The sequence below is a fragment of the Salvia miltiorrhiza genome, unplaced genomic scaffold (assembly GCF_028751815.1).
Source record: "Salvia miltiorrhiza cultivar Shanhuang (shh) unplaced genomic scaffold, IMPLAD_Smil_shh original_scaffold_273_2, whole genome shotgun sequence".
In the NCBI taxonomy this organism is placed as follows: Eukaryota; Viridiplantae; Streptophyta; class Magnoliopsida; order Lamiales; family Lamiaceae; genus Salvia; species Salvia miltiorrhiza.
In genome coordinates, this window is record NW_026651515.1 from 293,204 (window position 1) to 306,396 (window position 13,193).

A 13,193-nucleotide genomic window follows, 5' to 3' on the forward strand; every position below is an offset into this window, starting at 1 on the left:
GGAAAGCTCTTTCGAAGACGAAGAAGTCGTATTTCTGCACAAAATACGATTGGAAGTCGTTTGAAGGGTCAAACAGAGCGTTGAAGTTGGCTGACCTGTTCAGCGACGGATTGACGAATTCTTAGGAATTCTTCAGGTATTTTCTAACTCCAACGTGCAATTGTTAAATTCATAGGAGCATGTTATGGATTAATCGTTGTATGATAAATTAATAATAACCAAGAAACGATCATCGGGCAAACGGAACGTTAATTCAGTTTAATATTCCTTCAAGAACAAGTATCCTTGGCCACGTATAGACGATTTGTTTGATCAACTTCGAGGAGCACGCGCTTTCTCAAAGATAGATTTAAGGACAGGGTATCATCAATTGAGGATTCGACCTGAGGATATTCCAAAGACAGCATTCCGCACGAGATACGGACACTATGAGTTCATAGTGATGCCTTTTGGATTAACAAATGCCCCCGTCGTGTTCATGGACCTCATGAATCGAGTGTTTCACGAATTTTTGGATCAATTCGTGTTGGTATTCATAGACGACATCTTGATTTACTCGAAGAATGAGAAGGATCATGAAGAGCACCTTAGAACTGTGCTAGAGAAGCTAAGAGCTGAAAAGCTTTACGCTAAATATAGCAAATGTGAGTTTTGGCTACGAGAAGTTAATTTCTTAGGCCACGTCATTTCAGTTGCAGGAATCAAAGTGGATCCTGCCAAGGTTCAAGCAGTGCAAGAATGGAGATCACCAACGACACCTCACGAGATTCGTAGCTTCCTAGGATTAGCAGGCTACTACCGTCGTTTTATACAAGATTTCTCCAAAATAGCCAAGCCTATAACTCATCTACTAAAGAAAGAAGTCAAATTCTTGTGGACGGACGAATGTGAACAAAGCTTTCAAGAATTGAAGAAGAGGTTGACCACCGCCCCAGTACTAGCCGTTCCAGAAGCAAACAAGGAATACACTATCTATACGGACGCATCAAAGAAAGGACTAGGTTGTGTACTGATGCAAGAGGGAAAGGTAATAGCTTACGCCTCGCGACAGCTGAGGCCACATGAAGCAAATTACCCGACACATGACCTAGAGCTAGCAGCAGTAGTGCACGCATTGAAAATTTGGAGACACCACTTTTATGGAGTAAGGTGTGAAATTTACACCGACCATAAGAGTCTCAAATATTTCTTTGAACAGAAGGATCTGAATATGAGACAAAGAAGATGGCTAGAATTGGTCAAAGACTATGATTGTGGAATCAATTACCATCCAAGCAAAGCCAACGTTGTGGCAGATGCCTTAAGCAGAATGGAACGAGTCAAGTTAGGATGTATCCTAACCAAGGAGAATGACTTGGTCAGGGAATTTGAAAGGTTAAGGTTGGAAGTAGTATTTCTACCGCAAACCACAGATTTGATCATGGCGACACTCAGTGTTACCCCCGATCTAAGATCAAGGATTGTTAGTATGCAAAGAGATGATGAAAAATTGGAATGATTGCGAGTGAAAATCCGTACCGAGAAGCTTGAGTCATACCAAGAAGCCGCAGATAATGCATTAATGTTTGAGGGAAGAATCTGTGTACCCAATGATGAGAAATTAAGAAATGAAATTATGAGCGAGGCTCATGACACGCCTTACGCAGCACATCCGGGAGGTACAAAGATGTACCAAGATTTTAAAGAAAGATTTTGGTGGGAAGGCATGAAGCGAGACATAGCTTCATTTGTAGAACGATGTTTAGCTTGTCAGCAAGTGAAGGCGTTGCACCAACGGCCTTATGGCAAATTACAACCGTTAGAAATCCCAGAATGGAAATGGGACCACATTGCCATGGACTTTGTCACTGCTTTGCCAAAGTCAAATAGAGGAAATACCGCCGTTTGGGTGATCATAGATAGATTGACAAAAAGTGCTCACTTCATACCGATTCTTATCACACATGGTTCTGAAAAGTTAGCTCAAATATACATTCGTGAGATAGTACGTTTGCACGGAGTTCCAATGACGATTACCTCCGATAGAGATACAAAATTCACCTCACGTTTTTGGATGAGCTTACACAGGGAATTGAGTACTAAGTTGAATTTTAGCACAACATTTCATCCACAGACGGATGGGCAGTCCGAAAGAACTATACAGGTTTTGGAAGATATGATTCGGACTGTAGTGTTAGATAGAGGAGCTCAATGGGAACAAGTGTTACCCCTGATTGAATTTGCCTACAATAATAGTTTCCAAACGACTATTAACATGGCACCATATGAAGCCCTCTATGGAAGAAAATGTAGATCTCCGCTTTATTGGGATGAAGTAGGAGAAAGAAAAGTGTTAGGTCCTGACGCAGTGGAAGAAATGATCACAACCGTGAGACAAATTCGGCAACGAATTAAAGAAGCTCAAGATCGCCAAAAATCTTATGCCGACACTAGACGCACAGAGATTCAATTTGAAGTGGGAAGTAAGGTCTTTTTGAAAGTTTCCCCTTCTCGAGGGATTCACCGATTCGGTATAAAAGGAAAGCTCAAGCCTAGATTTATAGGCCCATACGACGTATTGGAAAGAGTAGGCCCTGTTGCCTATAGACTCGCGTTACCTCCAAATTTCGCGAATGTTCACAATGTCTTTCACGTGTCGCAATTGAGAAAATACGTGTTTGACCCGAAGCATGTTATTCATCGAGTGGATATATCTCTTGAACCGGACCTGAAATATGAAGAAAGACCCGAAGCTGTGTTGGATAGAAAGATCCAACAATTGAGAAATAAGTCAATTGCCTTGGTCAAAATACAATGGAGACATCACGGGCAAGAAGAAGCAACTTGGGAATTGGAGGATAAAATGAAGGAAAAATATCCAGAATTGTTTCCCGAAGGTGAGATTTCAAATTTCGGGATGAATTTTTTTTTAAGGGGGTGAGGATGTAACACCCCGTATTTTGAGAAGCTAATTGTGCCCTAGCTCGAATTTAAATTGAGTTTTTAAATAGTAGCTAGAGGAATTATGCACGTAGGCGAATAAATGAGATAAGAATTATTTTGAGAGTTTAATAGGAGGCGATATTATTTTCTCGAGCCTTATAAATCCTACTCCCTCCGTCCCATAATAAGTGGCCACATTTCCTTTTTCGTCTGTCCCACTATAAGTGGCTGCTTTCTAAAAATGGCAAAAGTTTACTTTAATTAAGTCAACAATTACTCACTAATTTGGTCAACAATTGTAGGCCACTTTCTACAAATGCCAAAATTACTTTAATTAAGTCAACAATTACTCACTAATTTGGTCAACAATTGTAGGCCACACTCTATTAAAACATATAACACTCAATTTCTTAATCTCCGTGCCGAAAAGAATGTGGCCACTTATTATGGGACGGAGGGAGTATTATTGAGAGACATATCTTCGCCCTATATTTTTATTGAAATGTCTATGTGATATAGATATTTTACTTAGTAGAATATTCACATATGATTTATTGATGCATTGTTATTATGATATTAGTAATATCATAATTGAGATATATTTTTTTTTCTCACACGTGAATAGATATATTTTCTTGGGATATATTCCTACACACTAAATAAGTGTTATAATTATTCAAGCATATATATATATATATATATATATATATATATATATATATACCTCTCCCTTTCTCTCTCACTCTCTCTCGATCTCTCTCTTTCTTTCTCGACCTCTCTCACTCCCTCTCTCGGCTTTCTCTCTTCTCTCTTCTCTCCCTCATTACTCCTTTCTCCTCCCATAAATGAAACCCACATGCCCACATTAACAACTCCCCTAAGTAGCCAACCTAGTTTTAGCCAACACAATCCCTTATTTTGAGATCACACATGCACATGCACAATCCCTTCCCCCCCCCTCATGCTCGGCTCTCTCTCTTCTCTCTTCTCTCCTTCTCTCTTCTCATTCTCCTGCACCATTAAGAGGATGACATCCTGTCACGACCGGCCTTAATTAGAGATAATTAATCCGGGAAATCGTGACTAGGGAAGGGATTTAAGAAGCGGGGTTAGAAAGGGCACATTTGACTCATTCATAACTCGATTATAGACATTAATATCTAGCATTAATTCTTGAAATAAAATTTAATACATTGAAGCATTGACGCATATAATTAAAAAAAAAAATACTCGATGAACCCGAGTAAGCATTTGATATTTCTTTGAAGAGTAATTGGCATATAGTTATAGACTTGACTAAATCATAATCAGTGTTTGCAGCGGAAGGCAAGACTGAGATACATGTATGCAGACACATATCCTTTCTGAGCCTATTCTAAGTTCGACAAAAGCTCCACTCAGCAACACTTCATCGTTCATCACAGCTCAACCTGCACATTCATAAACATATGCAGGGCTAAGTACAAAAGTACTTAGTGGGCAGTTGCCAAAAACTAAATTATAAGCTTAACATTTTATCATCAACCACAGCATCATATAAGCGACATGAATCTTCTTTCAAGTTCTTTGCATACTATCATTTTCAAATTCATAAATAGCGTAAGTGCATTCCTCATCATCAAAAGTCATATCAATAAGCATCGTGTCGTGAGGAAGATCCTCAACGAACACAGGCATCGCGCCGTGAGGGAGGCCTCCCTCAGCGGACGTGGCATCGTACTGTTGAGGGAGGCCTCCCCCAACAGACGCTAGCATCGTACCGTTGAGGGAGGCCTCCCTCAACGGACGTTTGACCGGCCAACCCTCTCATTGACTCACGGTCGCGTTGCATATATAAATATATATCCTGACAAGATAGCTATCCGCTCAGGAATCGATTTCGTTAACATCATCACATAAGCATTAGATAATAAGCATAAAGCATTAAAGCGTAACTCACATAGGCGTTAAATAATAAGCGTAAAGCATTAAAGCGTAACAAAGCGTGAACCACATAGGCGCGTAACAAAGCGTAACTCACTTAAGCGTAAATCACTTAAAAGCGTAACAAAGCATAAATAATAAATAATAAAAATTTAAGTCGTAATTAAGCGTAAATAGCATAGCGTATATTATTAAAGCGTGACAAGCGTAGATAATAAAGAGAAATAAAGTTTTAACTCATTTAAGCATAATAAAGTAAATAGCATAGTGTAAATTATTAAAGCGTAACAAAGCATAATTTACATAGGCGTAAATAGTATAAACAGCATAGCGTAAATCATTTAGCGTGAAGCATAATAAAGTTTAACTCATTTAGGCATAATAAAGCATAAAACTTGCATAGTTCTTTAATAGCATTTTATCTTACGCGTAAGAAATTGCCCACCTGATAGCAAGGTTTTGCTAAGGTACTGTGACTCCTTGAGTAATTCTTACTCTCGCGTTTGACCTTAATCACGAGAATATAAAATAAGACATTGGCTCGAAAAAAATTCTCAATTAATGAGAAAGCGCAATTTAACTGTGCATGAATCTTGTATGCATGAACTAATCTTCTGAGCGATAATCGGGAATTCTACTATTAATCCTCGTTAATAGATTTAGCTAATTCTCGTCTAGCGTGGTCGAATAGAACTTTAAAATCCTTAATATGAATTATTTTGAATCATTTCATCTCAACAAAACTGTAGAGACTCAACTTCAACTAATAAACTGCTTTGACTCCGAACTCATATGGAGTCTAATTTTATATCAATAGAAACCTCTTTGAGTCTAGTTTAATTGAAAAAAAAGTATGTTGAAAAACTCCAAGTAGTTTAAGAGATATAGCGATTTTCCCATCGCCTACCAGATTCGGCAGTTTCTGCCAACTGAAAATCCAGATTTTTGAAAAATAGCAAACGTTACCGGAATGACATCCAATTGTATATGCAGTTAGCTAACACATATATCGTTATACAATAAAAATTTGAGAGCTAAATATCAACATATGGTTACTGAAATAATTAACCTAATCATCTTCCTCATGACAGTTTCAGCAGATACTGGCAGTAGACATCTTGAATTTTAAAAGGGTAGTAAACAAAGTTCAAATGACATGAAACTTTGTACAAATATTCACCACACTCCCATCTATACCCCAGAAATTTCCCATAATATAATAGAAACGGGAATGCATCGAAATAAGGGCGTCAACTTACCCCTGTCCAAGTGAGCACTAATGGAAGTTGTTCACCGGGGGTTTTTCTGGTCGTCGTTCCGCGATGGTGTTTAGCCGCGAAGGTCTACGACTTAGTCTTCCTCGTGCGAGGTAGATCAGGCTACACAACGGTGGTTTCTCGATCCTTTTTCATCGTAAGGATAGTGAGAAACGAAGGCCGTAAGTTGGCCGGTGGCTAAGTCGGGAATTCGACGTTGGCCTCCGAAGGATATTGCGGCCTTTGGTCAGGCAAATACAAAGAAGGCTTCGGCCTTTCGATTGTTGGATTTGGTAGCCTGAAGATGGAGGAACAAGTACACGTTCCTGGTTCACGGCCTAGTGGCTGGTCGGCGAAGAAACGGGCCGACGAAGGGAGCTCACTTGAGCTTAAGAAGTATGCAAAGTTGTGTTTTGAAGCTTGTTGGCTTCACTTTCTCTGCACGGGTGTGGTTCTTGCTAGAGTGGAGTGAGCTGTGTGTTAACTGATATGCTATGTATTTATAAGTGGATTCCGTAGACAATGGAAATTATGAAGGTCGAAATTTGTGTAGGGAGTAGGAGAAGATTACTGTAGAATCTTTGAAGATTTTGGATTGCAGACGATGGAAATCTGCAGCTTTTGAAAATTGTGGATATTGGCGTGATTTTCTACTGCCATCTTTGAAAATTTTGTTTCTTTCGTGATCTTCTTTTCCTCATATCTTGACTTTTTGAATTGCATGGAATATATTGCAACTTTGAAAAAATTGTTGCAGTATGATGTTGCGTTGAAGGAGAAGGTGGAATAGTGTAGGAATAGTGTAGGAATAGTGTAGGAAATAGTGTAGGAGCGTATGGAGTGTGAAAGAAAAATGATGATTGTAAGTAAATAGAATTGAGGTGACTAATAAAAATCTCCTGCCTTGATTAATTAATCAAGTATTTGTAAAACTAATATTGGGTTCTACTAAATAACGACGCTTCGTTATAACTCTCTACGAATTAAATATCTAATTTAACTCGTTCTTCAATTCGGAATTAGATCACGACTTCCAAGTAAATAATAGAAATAATATTTCTATCGCATATAAATTAATAACTTGACTTTGCTAAGTCAGTTATTAAAATGGATAATAAATTATTGAATGATTCAATAATTCAATTGCGATCATATCACGCAATGGCATCAAATTCAGATTTCTGAGCTGAATTAGTTGATAACTAAACACTGGATTTACCGTAACTGAAGAGGAAATATAACAATTATTGCAATCACTGGTCTTAATAAAAAAAATAAAATAAAAGAGCGGGCTACTACACATCCTCACCATTTATCATCCTAGTTATTGCAAGATACACATTAATGAAGCAAATCACACCATCACATCACCTCATCAAAGCAAGCTCTCCTCTTCTCTTTCTCCCCTCTTATTTTCGGCAGCCCTCCACTTCTCACTCCACCACACTTCTCTCCTTGTTTCACCATTTTTGGAAAGAGTTAAGGAAGCCAAAAGTGTTCTACCTTCACACTAAAGCCATCAAGTGTGCTCCAATCTTCAAGCACAAGCTCCAAGCATACTACACATCATCTTCTACTCCACCTCCATTGATCTTGTTGGTAGCAACCTCAATCCTCCTCTTATGTTATGTATATATTTTCATGGTGTATAAGCATGTATATTGAAGCATATTGAAGCATGATAGTCCCCTCTCTACTCTTATGATTTTCGAAAATGTTGGTGAAAGAAAGCATATGAACTCCTTCAAACTTTCCACTACTCCTCATCTACTATTATATTAAAGCTCAAGTTTGGCATATTTTTTTTCCCACCAGTGCAAGGCTTGCTTTTATCCACTGAGTATTTGGCTACAAAATTTATCCAATGGGTAAATATAATTTATTGCAGTAAAATTGATACATTCTGCTTTATACAGCTGCTTCAATTAATTCTGGCTCCAAAACTGCCGCCCAAAATAAAATTTGAAACATAAAAACAGGCAATCTTAGAGCCAATTTGCTGAAAACTCAGCCTATAAATATCAATTCATTTCAGACCATTATTTTCTATGCCAACTTTCTCTCTGTTTTGGATTTATGCAAACTTTCTCTCTCATTGTTCTAATTCTTTTAATCTATTTTGGATTGATCGAATTCTTTTTACTGTATTTTTTTATATTTATGATTTTTATGTGATTCTTTCATTTTTGTTTTCTGTAGTTTTTTTTCATATTCACTATTAGTCTCAATTACAACTCAAATACTAACGAATTATTACAATATTTTTTCTATTTTATAGATAATATTTCTGAATCTGGAGTTGCATCTGGAGCATGGAAGTTTTGCTGCAAAAGAATCTGGAGCTACACAGATGAAGAGTTGAATCTGGAGCATGGAAGTTTTGCCTTTCGAATCTGCAAAAGCCACAAAAAATGGTTTGTGTATATTCAAGATTTATAGGAAAATGGATAAAAATTGTAAATCTACTTTATAAATTGGCAGTAGAAGAACTAATATGTTCATATGGCATAAAAATCATTTTACAATAAATAAAGGTTGAGCTACAAGTTCTCAATCTCTATGGTTTATTCGATGAAAACACATCACAATTGAATTCTAACAACAATTATCCATTTATGAGATGCATATGCAGAGATGTTGAACTATCAAAAGCATTGTATGCATTGTTCAAGGTTGTTCCTTTTTGTTAGATTTAGTAAAGTTCTTGATTTAAATTAAAGAATTTCAGTTGAGTAGAATATGTACTTTTTACTAAGTTGTTCTTGATTTAAATTAAAGAATTTCAGTTGAGTAGAATATGTACTTTTTACTAAGGAAAAATAAACTTGATTTAAGATGGAAACACATACAAACATTTGTATTTTTTTTAATATGTATGTTTGTATTCTTTTTTTTAATATGCATGCATAGATAGAAAGGGATAAACAGAGAATCTGACTCTACCTGATTCCACTTTTTGGCTTGAGTTCCACTCTTAAGTGGCAAGAGAAATGAAGAAATGAAGAAGTTCGGGTATTTTACAAGAGAACAAGGAGGCCAACTAAGATGGAAAAAAATAAAGATCTTCCTCAACTAATCTGATAAAAAAAAATCTTTTTTAGAAGTCATTTACGTAAATATATATAGATCTAACAAAATGATTGAGAAGCCATTTATGTAAATATTCATAGATCTACCAAAATGATACTATAAAAACAAATTAAAAACTAAAAAACAAAACACTAATAAGCGAAAAAAATATAGATCTTCCTCAGTATAAAAAAACTAACCCGCAAGAAAAAAATTGTTCTTTTATGAACCCATTTGTGTAGAAATTAATAAATCTATCAAAATGATAACATAAACAAAAAATAAAAAAGGAAGAAAAAAATGAAAAACTAATATGCGAAAAAAAAAAACAAAGATCTTCTGTTTTAAGAACATTTTGTGTAGATATTTACAGATCTACCAAAAATATTAACATAAACACAAAAAAATTAAAAACTAATATGCGAAAAAATGAAGATAATTTTTTTTGGAAGCAACACTTTGTGAAGATATTCACAAATCTACCAAAAAAACACACACACTGACAAGAATCGTCCCATGACTCCCATCTGGAATTGAAGATACAGACGAGGGAAGGTGAATTTGAGAAAGGCTGGAATAGAAGGGGAAATATGGAGAAGGCTGAAATTGAACGAGGGAGAAAAGGAACGAGTAGGGAAAATAGGCGTGAAAGAACTTCTACAGATTTTTAAGGTGTGTAGCGGCGCACAAACCCTAAAAATGAGATTAAAATAAATATTTATAATATTTTTATTATGTAAGTAATTAATAGTTGGGTTTTTGTTCATGGGCTTAGTATTTCGAGGCCCAAAATACTCCATAGTTGGCAGCACCAACAATTTGTTTCAACTCTACTTCTTTAAAACCCAAAATGAAAGTTTCGAAGGAAGCAAAAAGTAAATACAACACTCACCAACATATTAAATAAATAAGGGAATTGATGCACTTTACTCATAATTTTAAGGATGTAATATTGTAATTGAGTAAAATTTATTTGTATCTCTGATTTTGTAATTTAAACATTTCAGAATTGAGATGAATATCACACAATAAATCGGTATATGATATGTCAATTAATATTCTAAATTAAATTTTTGATGTGCAAATATATAGTTTTATGTATTGATTACAAATGAATAGACTATCATACTACTTAACAACTTATATATTTTTACTATTATACTATCATATAATATAGTTTAAATTTTAGGAGCCCAAAATTATGATGTTAAATACATGTTGTTAATTTTATTTTATAAATGCCAAACAGATGATAAATATTTATCGCTTTTATTTTATAAATTTTAGGATTTTTTTCAGTTGCAATATTTATCGCTTTATTTAATAAATGGGCTTTGATGAAACATGACAAATTAAAGCGGCTAAAACGTGGGGCTGGGTAATATTCTAAAAGCATGCTTCCTTTTATCCACTAGGTAATTTCTGTCTTTGTTGTCTGCTGGGTATTGCCAAATATTTGCATTTTGGCTCCAAAATATGGAGCCCAAATTCAAATTTAAATTTTTTTGGAGCCCAAATTGGTTGCTGATAAGTGTGAGCTCCTTTCTATAAATAGGGCCTCAGATTATTTTAGACAGCAAATTTTCTCTCTCTAATCTTTGTTTTTCTTTTGCTTTTTTATGCTATTTTATTTTTCCTATTTTTATGTGGTATTTTCCTTTTTATTTTGTTTAGCCTTTAGCTGTTTATTATTAGTCCAAAAATGTCGATAATATTTCTGAAATTTTCGCAGCAAGTAAAGTTTTCGGAGCAGATCAAGACTGAACCTTTTCAATAGAAGCATGGAAGTATTACCATTCAAATCTGCAAAAGCCACACAAAAAATGGTTTTGGTGTATACTCCCTCCGTCCACGAAATGAGTACTCATATTTCCTTTTTCGTCCGTCCACGAAATGAGTACCCATTTCCCTTTTTGGCAAGTGTACCTCACACATCTCTTTAATTAATACACTCAAAAGTGGGACCCTTAAACTATTCACACTACACTCCATACATTTCTTAAAACCCGTGTCGTCCACAAATGGGTACTCATTTCGTGGACGGAGAGAGTATTAAAAATTTACAGCAAATTGGCATAGAAATATGATACCATTAGCTATCTCATTTGTGCAGATTGCAAAAATCATTTTACAATAAATGAAGCTTGAGCTACAAGTTCAACATCTATATCTCTATGGTTTGTAAGATCAAAACAGTGAAGAGTTGAATTGCAAAAATCATTTTAATATTGAACTAACAAAAGCATTGTAAGAATAGTCCAAGGTTGTTATTTTTTGTTAAATTTTTTGTTACTTTATATATTGCTCACAAAACTTATCTTGATATTAGCTAAAATATTTAAATTTCTCATTAATTTTGTTTTCAAAGGCAGCCACTCTCAAAGGCGGAAAAGAGGAACTAACTGTCGCTGGTGGTTGGAGCATGCGCAGGGGCGAAAGTGCAGTGGCCTTGGCCTTGAACAACAGGCATGAAGATTTCGAAAACAAGGGCAAATGCAGTAAAAATGCATTTGTAGATATTCAGAGATCTACCATAATGAAAATATATAAAACAAGACAATACAGAGATCTAAAAAAAAGACAAGTACCATCCTACAAGGATATCAAAGTAGAAAAACAAGACATAGCAGAGATCTAAAAAACGACAAGTACCAGCTTCATATGTAAATATTCAGAAATCTACCAAAATGAAAATCTGAAAAAAGAGAAACTAATAATGCGAAAAAAATAAAGATGTCGTATAGGAAAAAAAAAAAGAAAAAAAAAGTGAAGCACTATCATTAGAAAAACACTAAAGTCCCTCTCAAACCCAAGATCTTGATCTACGGTCATGATCAAACAAGAAAAGCTACTTTTATCCCCTCACACACGCATGATAAAGGTATGAGAAGAGAAAATATCTTACTGTGTTAAACAAGTTGTAGTTTCAAAATTTGTGGCTATCGTTTAAATGAAAAAAAATAATACATTCAACAAGAAAAATTAAATATGGAGATCGCTAGAATTAAAGATGCAGACGAGGGAGGAGGCCGAGATTTGGAGGCTAGGGCTTGGGCGACGCCGTAGTTTGAAACCCGGACGGCGGCGGTTGGATACGGGCTGTCCAGTGGAAGGCAGCGGCCGATTTATCGTCTTCGAAAAGAGAGGCGACACCGCATGGAGCGTCGGCTAGATGTGAGGGTGGAGTTGGTGGTTTAGGGATCTAAGGCTTTTGGACGGCGGCTTTGCCGTGATATGGTTGCAGGTTTTTCGTCGGCAGAGGATGAGGCAGAGGGAGAGATAGGCAGAAAGAGAGAGAAGACGATAGAGAGCAGGGTTGAGCTTCTCGCCGGCAGAGGCGAAAGGTGGAAGAAAGTCGGCAAAGAGAGAGAGAAGACGAGGGAGAGCACGGCTGAGCTTCTCGCCGGCAGCGACGAAAGGTGGAAGAAAGTGGAAGGTTTAGACTAGGAGAAGAAATGAAAGTGAAGAAGCGGCGCTGAACCCTAAAATTAGAGGTGATAAGTATTTAAGCTGTATTTTAGGGTTGAAAAGTGTAGATGGGCTGTATTTAATTTAATTTATTGGGCTGTAATTATTTAATTGGGCTGAATTTATTGTACTGTATTTAATTGGGATGTATTGGGCTGTATTTATTTAATTGTTCTATTATTAATTCTCCTTTAAGAAAATTAACCATTATAATATATATATACATAATATATATGTATATATATATATACGAATTAAATATTTTACTTAATATTTGTTTAAGTAAAATATTAAGTATTTTACTTATTAATTAAGTAAAATATTCTGTATTTGTTTACTTAATATTAAGTATTAACTTAATGTTTGTTTAAGTATTAAAATATTAAGTATTTGTTTAAGATGTAATTTTAAAAAATATAAAGATAATCGAAAAAATATGAAATTTGTGTAATAAGGAATATAGGGAGTATTTTTGAAATGATGGATTATAATTGCAAATAAGAATGTGTGTTGAGAAAATAGTTTTTTTTAGTGAAAATTGAGAAAAGAGTAATT

At 35.5% G+C, this 13,193-nt stretch overlaps 1 long non-coding RNA gene across 1 annotated transcript; it reads right to left on the reverse strand.

Annotated features, from left to right (window-relative positions):
* Positions 1–8,045: 8,045 nt before the first annotated feature.
* On the reverse strand, positions 8,046–10,109 carry LOC131003819 (uncharacterized). The gene is made up of 2 exons (XR_009094804.1): positions 9,045–10,109; positions 8,046–8,494 (listed from the first exon to the last, which is right to left on the reverse strand). It is a non-coding gene; the product is annotated as an uncharacterized LOC131003819 (long non-coding RNA).
* Between the last annotated feature and the right edge of the window lie 3,084 nt (positions 10,110–13,193).